Raw genomic sequence first — 14447 nt, 5'->3', positions numbered from 1 at the left:
CCTTTGTGATTAATGGGTTGTTAAGGAAAATGTAGTCAAATAGATGATAATAGAGCAGTTTGAGATGAACGTCCGTGCTATGCAGATGGCAAGGAAGACAGATAGTAGTGCAGGGCTAAGTCACAATGAAAAACACTGAGCCCTCATCTTACAAATATTAAACGCCATCAGTCTCACAACAATTCATTGATCATTTTTCAGCATTTTTATATAAATGCTGTATTTTTAAAATTATTTTCAATATATACATTTTATAGTGATAATAATAATTTTTTTTATATTTATGGTGTTTCGTTAGGTCAATTATATTTCTTAGTTTCTGTTGCTTGCAACACCTCCCAGTTTAGCACAGGCTGTAAAGTTCTTCAATGTGCTATTCTCAGATTCTTCCTGAATCATTAATAAATGATAAATGTTAAAAATGATCAGCCCTAACAACACATTCTGTTGCACTCCCCTAAACACCTCCTACACTTTTGCTTCAATTGCCACTTTATTCTTATGCTTTATTTATGGCCTTGGAGATAGTTTTGAATCCATATGACTATTTTCACATCTACTCTGAATTTGAATCAATTTAGCAAATAACACTTTTAAAGTGTTGCATCAATTTTTTTTCCTATAATCGAAACATTAAATGCCCTTTGCATTTACATTAGCCTGTATTTGTTGGTATATCTTTTTTTTTTAAAGATTTTTATTTATTTATTTTGACAGAGAGAGACGGCCAACGAGAGAGGGAACACAAGCAGGGGGAGTGGGACAGGAAGAAGCAGGCTCCTAACGGAGGAGCCTGAGTGGGGCTCGATCCCAGAACGCTGGGATCACGCCCTGAGCTGAAGGCAGACGCTTAATGACTGCGCCACCCAGGCGCCCTGACCACCACACGTTTTAACCCCCGAGGCGGTGCACCATTCCTGGAGGTACTGCAATACCAGGTCGATGTGTGGAGCGGACGGAGCAAGCTCCTATTCCATCTCCTAACTCCAAAAATCCATTTAATATATTGTCCTCGGATAGAGGACGTATCAGGTATTAAACTGTTAAGAACAGATACTACACTTGATCTTAGCCAAAAGGCCGAGAAGCGATGTTGGTATATCTTTTAAATTGGAAGAGGAAGACGTGAAAGTATGTTTAGTTACTTATTAATAATATTTACTGAATTTCTACTATTTTTGTTGAAGCATAGAGCTAGGGGCTAGTGAAAACAATATCCTTATGATAGGATGAAAAGTATTGTGTATTTTATACTCACGTTCAACTAGTAGAGCAGTTTGTTTCCCAAAATGGTGACCACTGCAGACTTAAAATTGGTCATGAAAGGGGACAGGGAATAAATAGCTTAAATACCAGCACCTAAAAGTCCAAAGGGGGAAAAGCAACCTTTCACAAGTATTTGATACTTAAAATACTAACTATGTAAATAAGAGTGTATGGGGCGCCTGGGTAGCTCAGTTGGTTAAGCGTCTGCCTTCGGCTCAGGTTGGGATCCCGGGATCCTGGGACTGAGCCCCATGTCGGGCTGCCCGCTCAGCGGCAAGCCTGCTTCTCCCTCTCTCTCTCTGCCGCCACTCCCCCTGTTTGTGCTCTCTCTCTCTGTCAAATAAATAAAAATCTTTTAAATAAATAAATAAATAAGAGTGGAAAGGCTTAAAAATATATGATTTATATGTGATCAAAGTGAACATGATGATAAAAAAATGCTGTTGTAATTCCAGGCACCTTGAACACCAACTTAAATTTCCATATAGCCTTTTTCCTTTATTATTGAAGTTATCGATTCATGTGAGTTGTGTTGTGTCAATAGTTTTAAGGCCCTACATTCTCTTCTCAACATACCTTTTAGTAGCTTTCATTGCTTTCCTTTTTTACTATTGGTTTCATTAAAACAAATCATTCGAAGATATTTTTGGGAACACAGTACTTTACACAGATAATGAGGAAAGAAAGATAATTAATTGAAATCAAACATATTTAAATCTCAATTCCAACAAAACTTCCATATATCTGAATCATTATAATTGCACCAAATAAGTATGTCTATACTACCTAGATGTTCATAAAGGCATATTGTATAATTTTAGAGATCAAAAGCCAGTATGCTAAGCAATCATGGGAGTTAAAGCTCAGAATCAATCCCACTATTCAACACTCTCATAATATCTTATATTTCTCATTCACAAAATGTCACTATCGGAGTGAATATTATTTGTTAAATTATTTGCTAAATATCTGTCAGCCTCAGGGAAAGTATAAGACATTCTAGTGCTGTCCCAATCATCTCAGAAACCCAAGATCTGAATAATCCATAAAAACGGCCAATGTCCGGGGTGCCTGGGTGGCTCTGTTAAGTGTCTGACTCTCGATTTTGGCTCAGGTCACAATCTTGGGGTTGTGGGTTCAAGCTCCTCATTGGGCTCCATGCTCATGGACTGTGCTTAAGATTCTCTCTCTTTCTCTCCCTACCCCTTTGAAACTCCCTCCATCCCCCCCTTCTCTCTCTAAAAATAAATTTTTAAAAAAGGGCCAATGTCCACCAATGGCATAGATATTATTTTTACCATGGTAAAAAAATCAGATTTGTCTACCTTCTTTACACTTTTTTCACAAACTGAAATCCTCACGTATAACATTAAAGACATATGGATAGGAAAGATGCAACACTATGATCTCTCCACTCAAGAGGATCTTCGAAACAACACTCTTGTAGGTGCAGACAGAGGAAGGTTTTCACACAATCCATAGGGTAGACCATCAGACAGAAGGGTAAAAGAAGGCACCCCCCTCAATTCAGAAGTCACAATGAAAAAATAATGCCATCTGGCAGTTGGGAATTAAAGTTGGATATATTTGCTGCCTTTCAGTTAAAGATAGAAAAAAAAGAATTTGACTGAGTAAACAGCATTCAGATTCTCTCTGGTTGCAAATACCCAGCCCGCAGAGTTCTCTCTTTATTACAAGGTGAGAAAACAAGAAACAAAAACAAGGATTGCCTAAATTAACATATGTTTTATCATATATATGATAACATAAAGTTAAAATTTCTATTAATATTATAACAAATTAAAGTAAAGTCAATTATAAAAATATTACAAATCAGGAAAAACAAGGATAACAAATGAAAAATAATTATTAGAGTAATATATAATATCACGCAAAAAAATAGCAAAGGAAAGAACAAATACTGCCCAAGAGAGGAATTTGAAACTGAAGACAATGTAAAGATATTTAACTACAGGGGCACCTGGGTGGCTCAGTTGGTTAAGTGTCTGCCTTTGGCTCAGGTCATGATCCCAGGGTTCTGGGATCGAGCCCCTTGTCAGGCTCCCTGCTTAGCGGGGAGTCTGCTTCTCCCCCTCCCTCTGTCCCCAGAGTCATGTTTTCTCTCACATGCTCTGCTCTCTCTCTCAAATAAATGGATTAAAAGTCTTTTAAAAAATATTTAACTGCAGTATAAACAGTGAATCAGAATGTTTTTTCGTTTAGACCCAAACTAGTAATACTAAGAATTAGGGTCCCCCATATTCTGATGGTAGGAGAGTTTCTTGAAACAACATTTCTGGAGAGCAGTTTGAGGTTTTGTATCACAAATGCCTTCAAAAAAAGGTATCATGGGGCACCTGGGTGGCTCAGTTGTTAAGCATCTGCCTTGGGCTCAGGTCATGATCCCAGGATCCTGGGATCAAGCCCCACATCGGGCTCCCTGCTCAGCAGGAAGCCTGCTTCTCCCTCTCCCACTCCCCTGCTTGTGTTCCCTCTCTCACTGTCTCTGACAAATAAATAAAGTAAAATCTTTAAAAAAAAAGTCAGTATCACAATTTGACCCAGTAGTTTATAATTATAGCAGTGCCTGGTATTTGGTATGAACACATTATTGAATGAATAAATGAATTCTTTAAATGACCTGATTATTTCAGTGTTAGGATTCACTATCACAAAATTCCCCAAACTGCTAATTAAGCAACCATATAAAATTCATATTCATAATCTGCCACTTCATTGGGAAATTAGATGATGTTACATCAATAGCTATGAAATTATCTGGCCACTGAGAGTAAGAATTTATCCAAATTTCATGGTAGTATATCTACATCAGATGACAACCAAACTGTTGTTTTGGAAGTTGATTTTCAGCTTTATTTACTGAAAATAAAGTAGAATCTTTTAGGAATGACATCTACTTTTAAATATCATTTTTGATCTACTTATTCTGACCCAAGAAAATAATTCACTGCAAGTGGCACTTCTTTTTCAGGAAGAGGAGGTAGCAGTATTTTAAGAGACACAGTCTTTCAGTTTATATATCCCCCAAATTTTTCATTTAAGTACAATCTTCCAGAGGGCAGATGTCATAGGTTTAACTTGTACTATAGTGAGAAGTTTAAATATTGTTTGGCATAATGACAGTCTTTCCTGATTAATTTTATTATACTAATTAAAAGTTCAAATTTTTATTATAATTATTACTCTATAATACATGTTTTAGGGTAAGTTTTTCTGAATGTGATTGAAAAATGTTATTTCTTTGTGAGCCATACATATGGAAGATTCTTTGAGCAAAAACGTCAACAGCAGTTCCCCTGTTAATAAGTTAATAAGTTAATAAGAAATCCCAACTTCACCTTTTTGGAGGAAATTGTTATAGAAATAAAAAAGGTAAATTGATGCTAAAAAGCATGAATGAAGACATTTGGTTAATTTGAGCAGATAATGAATTTTTAATATGAAATGTTTTGCCTACTCATTACACAAAGTGTTACCTAATCTAAGTTTCTTTGATTAAATGGCAGCACATAGTATTCGAATTGGTTTCTGGACAGTTTCATTATGATTCCTCAGAACCTTAGGGAATGTATTAGATATATTATTTGACCTTTTGAGTAACATATTGAATTCTAGAATGAAACACAGTACAAGCAGCAATAATTTTCTTTAATATTATTTGAGCTATATTGCATTTCATTTTTCTCCTTTTATCCTGATGAATCCTTAGAAAAATGAACATGCTGTGTATAAAGGACATGTAGAAAGCACTTCTCTTGAAGATAGAATACTTACAAATCAATCTCCAAATATCAGGCATAAAGGAGGGTCAGGAATTGTATATGTACAGAATGTTTAGATCACTGCTTCTCCAACTTTAGAGTACATGGGAAACATGGAGAATCTTGCCAAAATTCAGAGGCTGATTGAACAGTTCTAGTGTTGGGGTCTAAGAGTTTCCTTTTCTGATAAGCTCCCAGATAATGCTCAGGCTCTTAATCAACAGACCATATTTAAGAATGACCATTTCAGTCACCCACTTACTAAATCTCAGCTATGTATAAGCACTGTTCAGACTACAAAATAAACAAAGCTGAAGGTTCTCATCTGCATCCTTGAAAGGAAGAGATGATTTCCAGATCAGTGAAAGGTTTTCTCAAGTCCCTGTCAATTCTAGAGAAGCTATCTATGAATCCTCCTGCAGGCTTTTAAGTACTACAACTCAGGAAGTCTCTCTTCCAGCCTAAATACATGGACAGTGCCACCAAAGTCACTATTAACAAACACATATTCAGTACTTCCTGGGCATGAGAAATAGTAAAAAGAACACAAGGAGAAAAGCAGTAAGAGGAAGCCCCTGCTCTTGGGTTCTTAAAAGATCCAGTGGTAGACGTAGGAAATGAGCAGAAGAGGACAGCTACTAATATGAGACTGCTCGCACTCAGGGCCAATTGAAAAGTCCTGCAGTACTTGAGGGTAAGGAAAAAATGATAACTGAGGGAAGATGATTCTTTTAGCATCAGAGAGACACAGAGGAGGTGACTGGATACAGATCTTAAAACAAGGGTAAGATTTGGTGAGAAAATGGAATGTGAGAATGGAATGGAATGAAATGGTGAGAAAATATATGTCTCTTTATAATGTATGTGCACTACTGTATTTTGAAATTCTTAGTACAACTTTACAAAGAAACATAACTTCGCAGAAGACCTTGCTTAAATTTCCTATAACAGGGCAACTGGAAAAGGAGAAATCAAGTAGACTTCTTACTGAATGAACTTCTTACAAATTCTAAAAATTATCAGCCTTTTTTTACTGCAAAAATGTGTCTCCTTGGAGCATATTAGACTTTCCGTTATGAGGAAAGAGATGGTATGCAAGGTAGAAACAGAGATGACAGCCAGGCAATTTGCAAAAGCAGCTCAAAAAAAGCCTTCAGGGGGAAGAGGGATAGATCTCAGTGACAGAAGTGATGGAGACCAGGATGTGGACCAGAGTGATCTGGTAGGAGTTCTCTGGCAGAGAAAATTGGAAGTTGGGTCTGGAAACCTGGATTCCTCAAGCAATGTAATAGCTTAGTTGTGTGGCTGGTGATGGAATTCTTATAGATCTAGACACACTGTTATAGTGGTTTTGCTTAAGGGACGAATGGCTGAATTTAGGAATAGGAAATAAAAGGAACTATATAATCCTGGCACCAGAGTAAGGCACCACTGTGCCCTGAGCAGCAGCAGAGGGAAGCCGTTGTTCCCAGAACCCTACAGGAACATTCTCTACACATTTTGTGTAAGCAAAAAGCTATCTCTGCAGTTGCTTTTGTTCTTACCATATTGGTTCTTAAAAGCATAATTTTACCCACCCACTTCCAGTCAAGTATGTTCCTGAAGTTCTTCAACAAATCAGAAGTTCAGAGAAAGCCATTAAAATGAAGATAATTGAACTTCCTGCTACTAGGGCATATATAGTTAATTAGAAAAATCAAAAAGATAACATTAAAATTATGTTTGTAGAAATTACAGCCATTCATTCACAAATGTATGTTGAGTGGCAAGTGCAGTGATAAGTATAAATATTAAGAGAACAAGAGAGACAAAGACCTTACTCTTACGAATTTTACTGTCTTGAGAGCCAGTCTATAAGGCTGATCCCAGAAAATCTTGCATGTGTTTATGAGCACCTTGGTTGGGAAGCTGCTGGACTCAAGCTAACATGCTTATCTCCTATTGCTGTGTAAAACATTGGAGCCCCCAAGCATATTACCAGCTTTCTCCTTATGGGTAAATGGATTCTGCTAATCCTGAAAAAAAGGTGATATGCATATAAGAGAACATAGACCTGTAGTCACTGTAAGAGGGAAAAATGAAGTTGGGCGCACTAAGGTAGTTGTAAGGCATCTTTCAACTGCATGCAGTATATATATACAATTCATGTTTAAAGAATCAAATGAAATGAGCTTATTTGTCACTTATAAAAACACCAGAGGACAAAGAACACATGGAGAGATCAATTTGCCTTAGAGCATGTTTTCTGCACATACAACTTTAGTCACTGAGATAAAGTGTGCATATTAAATTCTTTCATATTTACAAATATTTTTCTTTCTAAGGCTGCTGCCATCAAATAATATCAAATGATTAGTGAACTCAAAGGCAGGTTTCAAAGACTTGTGAAACATTGGCCACTAAAGCACTTGATGACTGGCAGATGCTCAAAACTAATAGTACACTTCAAGCTGCAATTTAACAAGTTTAAAACTAAATGAACACAAATTATCTTCTGGGGGTGGTGTGTCCAAAAGCAATTTAAGACACGCAATTTTTCATTTGCTGTGTCTGGTTTATATTTTCAAAGCCTATCAAGTAGCAGTAGATAAGGAGACATGATGTGGTCTTTGGGTAAAATATTTGTTACATGCCGAGGTTCTGCTCAATCGAAGTGACTTTCATAAAGTGTGTGCTTACAGCTGAATATTTATTTTACTATATTCAAACTCAAGATTTTGTCATTTACACCTGGCAGCATAAGCCATTCTCCAAAGAATCTAATATATAATTAAAGGGAAAGAAATTAAAAAGAAAGAGGTGGAAGTGATGGAAGTGGAGACAGAGTAGTGGGCAAAGATGGAAGAAAAAGAGATTTATTTAACTCTAAGCTAGGAAAACCATGGCAGAATTCCCGTTCTCGTATATTTATTAGCAAGTTACATGAAATGTCACTTATCAGCAACCTTAATAATGAGACCAACTATGATAAGAATTCATTTCCATTGCCAATAATCCTAACATGACAGCTGGAACCAGCACTCCTTTCATTAAGTGACATTCTAATCATCACCTAGGAGGAGAGTTGCAGAACATAGATACAAGCTTAACTATCTCTTCTTGGCCTCCAAAATATTCCATTTACATTGAGATATACACTTAGCATCAGTACATAGTCTGTTATTTGCTCCTTGACTTTAAAGTTTGCACATTCGGCTTAGGCACAATGGTCAGTAGTGAGCAACCCAATTAGTGGATTATTCATTCAGTTTTTGAAGATTGGCTCTTATGTTGTTCTAGATAAAACTATGTTGTTGGTAGCTCCAATATCCCAATATCTCATTTGTCCGTTTTTACACTCACAAATCTAATTGACTTCCAGTACTATGATCTGTCTGTACTGTCCAAATCTTTCTACAATAGCCAAGAGAATAATGTGTATATTTGTTAAGAGCATATATCTTCCAACCAAACAAAGCTGAATTCAAATACTGGATAAGCAATGTTGTGTGACATTCAGTAAGTCAGTTAAACTACGTGTGCCTCAGCTGTACAAAGGAATACTTATGTTTCAGACGGTTGCAATGAGGATTAAAGGGGACAGTATATGCTGAGTATTTAGCATAGTGCTTGGTACATACTGAATACTTGAGGAGTGGTAACAGGTTTTAATCTTACAGCTTGTAAGAAGCAGGTCAAAGACACTAACAAGACTGATTTCTTTACACTCCCTTTAACTTTCATTCTGCCCTAAGTTTTTGGTTTTGTTTTTTAATGAGAAAGAAAGCGTGCGTGAGCAGGGGGAGAGGCTGAGTGAGAGGGAGAGAATGTCAAGCAGACTCCCCATTGAGCACAGAGCCCAACACGGGGCTCAGTCTAACAACCCCAAGATCATGCATGATCTGAGCCAAAATCAAGAGGCAGACACTTAAGCAACTGAGTCACTCCTGGCACCCCTGGTTCTGGCCTAAATTTTATGCCATTTTCCCCACAATTCTGTTCTCTGTTGATAAAAAGAGAAAAAATCTACCTGGTAATCAGAGAATACGTGGAGTTGTTACGTTGGGCTACATAGCAGTCAGGATGAAGATCCTTAAAAATGTACATAACTTTGGGTCCAACAAATTCACTGTTAGGAAATAAGCATGGAGTCACTCAAGATTTGCTGTAGGAATGTTTATTTAAGCATGCTTATAATAGGAAAGCTATGGAAAACAATGTCCAATAATATGTGCTACCTTCAGTAAATATGAAACACATACAATGGCATACTTTGCAGTCATTAAAATGATACAGAAAAGAATATTTAGTGACATAGAAAGATAATCAATCAATAAATAACGAAATGGGACATATACTGTGACCTGATTTTGTAAAATAAAAAATAATATGTATACAAATATATTTAGCACAGGACAGGATTCATCTGGTTGAAGGATTTTTTTGAAATCTTAGATCTCTTTCTCTACTTTGTAGGTTTTTTTAAAAATGAAATATTTACCCCCAAATAGTGAAAGTTTGAAACATGCAAGTCTCCAGGGAGCCCTAGTCAATGTAAACCTAGCAGAGGGATTTTCAGACAGGCCTGAAAGAAGGATATTGGTTTATTCAGCTCTCCAAATTCTACTACTCCAAACCTTCAGCAATAGTTCTGAATCTAGCTCATTACTAATAATGGTAGATAAATTCTATTGTCACATTATACTCCTTATAAAATAGCTTTTCTTGGCAAATTTAATAAATTCTTTTCTCTCATGGAAAGAACTTCTAGGTGTCTTGAACTTTGCACATTTGTTCTAACCGCTATTTTAAACTCATTTAAATTTAGAACTCCCTTTATATTATTTAATCAAAATTTAATGTTAAACTATGAGGAAGTGAGTTATAAGTCATATGTTTTGCCATTTTAGTTTCCCATTTTGGAGGATTTCATGTACTATGAATATTTCCTTCCCTTGCTGCATCTCGAAACAGATGCATTTGTTGACAAAATCCTATTTCATCAGGGACATGATGACCACTTCTTGGTGCCACTTCTTTACCAGTAATTCCGTCTTGTCTTTTCCCTTCCCTGACCCTCTCTAAGGCACAATCCCACAGGAGGAGAGAGGAATTAAGGTTTTGGAGGCCATACCCATTTAGAAAGTCACAGTATCTCATACGTACAACACACATACACAGATTCGTGCACACATGCCAAAAATAAGTGTAGAGACATTCAAAAAGATTGAGAATTCTCCACAATGACAACTCCTTCAATGCAAGGTAGCCAGTATAATGTCTAATACGTTAAAAGCACATGGTCTTAATTATATGCTTAGCACTCAGTATAGGGAGAGTTATTTATATATCTGACACCAAAGTGTCTGGCCAGAAGATAATTACTGCCAAGTCATCTGCAGCCAGAAACCTCCAGACCCAAGAGGAAGTCAGTTGGTGGACTCTGAGTCACATAATAGTCGTCTGGAATGACTGATCACTTTTCTAACAGCAGTAAGATGTGGAGAAGTCATTTATCTGAAGATTCAGAGGTTGGGTTCAGGAAACCTGCCTATTTACGTAAGGTTTTTGCCAATCCTAGTACAAGCAAAGGTAAATTCCATAATGTGAACAGCTCCACAAGATCAAAGAAAAAGTGTTCTCTCTTTCTACTCAATCCTTTAGGACAAAGTGCCTTGGGAATAGACCAGTGTTACTGCTTCTGCAAAGTTAAATTGCATTCCCATTTAACATAAATGTGCCTTATTAAAAAGCAAAAGAATGGCTATTTAGGGTTATGCCAGCTACTGATTAAAAAGAAATCGTGAGCCCAGGGCCATCTGAACCTGCTGCACACCAAGTCTCAACAGAAGCAAGCTACTCTGAAAGAGCCACAAGGCTCAGGGACTGGCACAGCTCCATACATGAGAGGTGGTCACCAAGCTGGGGACTGTGAGGATAGAATGGTGCCTACATGGCTAGTACACACAGCCTCTTGTTCCTTACAAAACTAACCTTGTGAAATTCAGAAAGAAAAGACAGCTGTGAGTTGCAGTACCTAAAAAAATATACATAAAAATGTTAATATAAAAATTATATGAAATCTTCCCAGCATATAAAGTAGAATTCTAGAGCATTTCATCCCAGAAGTTACAGGAAAGTTTAGCCTCAAGAACAATCTGAGAAGTAAAACTTAGCACTTTGTATTACTGTATGAACCAGGATTATAGATTACCAATAGTGAAGTCAAAATATAACTGATTCCTAGTCATCTTAAGAGTAAACTTCACTGTTAGAGAAATTTAAGTATTAAAGATATTCAAAGACATAGATGTCATATTATACAAATGAGAAGGTAACGGAGATACTGTATTTATCAGTATTTTAACCAGGGCACAGGGGTGCAAGAACACTTGGCTCCAGGGGTCCCAACAGACCAAGTTTGACCACTCACCACTGATAAAATCCAAAGGCAGAGAAATGAGAGGCATGGTGTGAAACAGGAGAGGAATTTATTTCAGTGAGGCCAACACTGGGAGGAGAGCAGACTAACGTCTCAAAGACCATCTCCAAAGTGCTGAAAGTATTTCTAGGTTCGTGTAAGGAAAATGTGGGACAAGGGTCAGTGGGTACATGCATGTGGGCAATAAAGTTCTGGTCAATCACTGCGGGGTCTTGCTGATCAAGGCAGTGCTTAGCCCTTGAGGGGTAGTTTCAGTTCCCATTCTGGGATGCTTTGACCACTGGGTCTTTTGTCTGAGTTGAGAGATAAGCTGGAAAGAACTTAATCAATTAGGAAGTGCAGACTAAAGGTCAGAATGGAGGTAAAGTCTTCTTTCAGTATGACATTCATCATATTTTATTAAGTATAAAAACAGATTACAGATAAGTATGCATTTTATAATCCCTGTTTTAAAAAATATATTTCATATAGATTTGCATGAGGGAAATTCTGGAAGGACACACATCAAATTGTCTCTTAGAAATGGCATATCTGAGTTTTTTTTCTTTTTTTTATAATAATGATAATATAGACAGGTCTTTATGTGATTGAGTTAAAACCACAAATATTTACATAAGATAATAAAGACTAGCCTAAACTATCCAAGAATTTTGGAAACTCGAACTCCCAGAACAAGCATGTCTACAATAGACTGAAAAGCCTAATTGTTTCAGCATGAAAGTATCTTGAGAATCCATTTAAGACCACGCTGAATGCAGATTCCTCCGTGTCTCATTCCTGTGACTTGAGGCTACCACTGAAATAGAGATGATTTGCAGGGGAAGATAGCAGCTGGCTGGCTGGACAGCATGTTCATCTGGCCATCTTGAGGGAAATGCTGTTAGTGACAATGCTGGGAAACACAGAGTGTAAGCTCAGGCAAAGGATTTGGATCAAGGCCAGTGAGTTCTTCTTCCCCTGATATCCGGTGAATGCTAAATTAATACTTGCTGAATGACTGACTATTTAACCAAGATGTAATTGGAGAAACCTTAGACATTGCAACAGATGTACCTGTCTTCCAGTATGCCTTGGAGAGCTTTGTGATTTCACAGACACCTGCCCATGCATGACACGATCACATGCTTTGCATCCTTATATACACTCAACTCAATGGCTTAAGTCGGTCTGGTATCAATGAAACACTATAGTTATGTCCACATTTTTTAGAACTCCACATCAGAGTATTGCTTATGTACACAAGGTGCATTAAACCGAAATTCATCTGCACATTGTTCAAAGTCATTTCCCCGCAAAACAGACTTCCATTTTAGCACACTAAGAAGACTCATTTCAGGGTCTCCAGAAAGATACTCTGACTGTGTGGCAGTATTATGGCGTTATGATCTACTGCTTAGAGAATCAACTTTGCTTTTTACTTATACAATGTTTTTTGTCTTCTAAACATAAAAAATGTAAAGTTAAAATGCTTTTAAAAAAATAAAAGAAGCGATGCAGAAGTGTGTAAAGAAAAGAGCGACACATCACCTCATTTACCTAGGACTGCCATGATCCTGTAAGGTGACTTTGTGTTAATTTAAAATAGGTATTCCTTTCTCAAGATGAAAACCAAACATATGTACTGGTGTTTTCTTGCACAGCCTTAATAGCATATGAGTTTCAATGATGCTGGAGTAGGGTTTAAACAAGGAGCATCCATGCCAACATCTTTGTAAGTGAGGACAGGTTCTGTGTGCTCTCTTGAGTATGTATTTGGACCTGTGTGCCAGGCTGGGCTCTCTGCCACCTCTCCAGCCCTCAACCAAGAAGCCCAGAGTCACCAAGACAGTCTGCACACTTGCCTATAAATTCAAGTACCCATACAATGTGACTGAATGACCGAGTCTCATAGATACGGCTCCCTTGACAACTACACAACTTGGACAGTTGCATGCGTTGACACAGGACCTATCCAGTCCTCCTGCTCCTTCCCAATCCCATTTGCCAGCGATAACAGCACTCTGCATGTGGTGAAAGTCATTTTTAATGTGGAAGTTAATGAGAGAACCCATTAGAGACTCTCTTTTGTATATGTAAAGTTCCTCTGGATCAACATCAAGGAAAGATATATTCTTTACTATAATCTCTTTGAAAGTTTAAATGCCACAATGCAGTTTCAAGTGGCAGATGTTAATACAGCTTGTACTTTCCCTACCTATTCTTGAAAACACTCTTGCAAACTCAAGGGAAACTTTTCCATTTTATATTCAAATGGCAATAGGGAGATTTTGTAATACATGTCTGTATCAAATTTGGTGTGAAAATGTGTTTTGTGGAACTTGTGAAAACTCACATTTGAGGCATCTTTCTAAATAGGACCATGCGGAGCACATTTTATACCCACCAGGTTCTTATACTTGATCTAAATGACAGCATATGGATTTCAGATCAAATTAAATAAAATGCTTAGGGTCTTCTTTCCATGCATTCTAAGATGCTATTTTCAATAAGAATACAAGAGCTTAACAATGTATTTCTGTGCGAATAAAATGAATTCTGTATGAATAAAACAGATAATAAATATTTTGTTTTACCACTCATCCCACCAAAACATCAGAAGACTAGTTTCAGATCTATTTTGCAAATGTAAAGAATTACTGGAATAAATTTTTAAAAATTCACCTCTAAACTTACTAGGTATGAGATCCAAGAATTTTGTTTGTTTCTGTTTTATTATGTTCTTGCAATAACCTAGTTATCATCCACAGAAGAGTTTAGGTTAAAACTTTTTGCAGTGACATAATAAGGAAAATCCCCGTATGATTAATTTATAAGAAAAAAAATTAGCTGGATTATTTTTCTCTTGCTTGTTCAGGACAGGATTGATCCTAGATCAAATTTTGAAGGAGCTCCTTTTTTTGCCATGGCTTCTTCATTAACTCCCCACACTGTTCATTCCATAATTTGCCTTCTCTCTCCTTCCTGTTCTTCTAGCCCCT

The 14447-nt window shown here is 37.0% G+C and overlaps 1 non-coding gene across 1 annotated transcript; it reads right to left on the bottom strand.

Annotated features, from left to right (window-relative positions):
• Positions 1-901: 901 nt before the first annotated feature.
• On the bottom strand, positions 902-1092 carry LOC123799325 (U2 spliceosomal RNA). Its single transcript, XR_006781587.2, has one exon. It is a non-coding gene; the product is annotated as a U2 spliceosomal RNA (small nuclear RNA).
• Between the last annotated feature and the right edge of the window lie 13355 nt (positions 1093-14447).

The sequence above is a fragment of the Ursus americanus genome, chromosome 5 (genome assembly GCF_024610735.1).
Source record: "Ursus americanus isolate L20-20 chromosome 5, mUrsAme1.1.p, whole genome shotgun sequence".
NCBI classification, from domain to species: domain Eukaryota; kingdom Metazoa; phylum Chordata; class Mammalia; order Carnivora; family Ursidae; genus Ursus; species Ursus americanus.
This window is presented reverse-complemented; position numbering and strand designations above follow the sequence as displayed.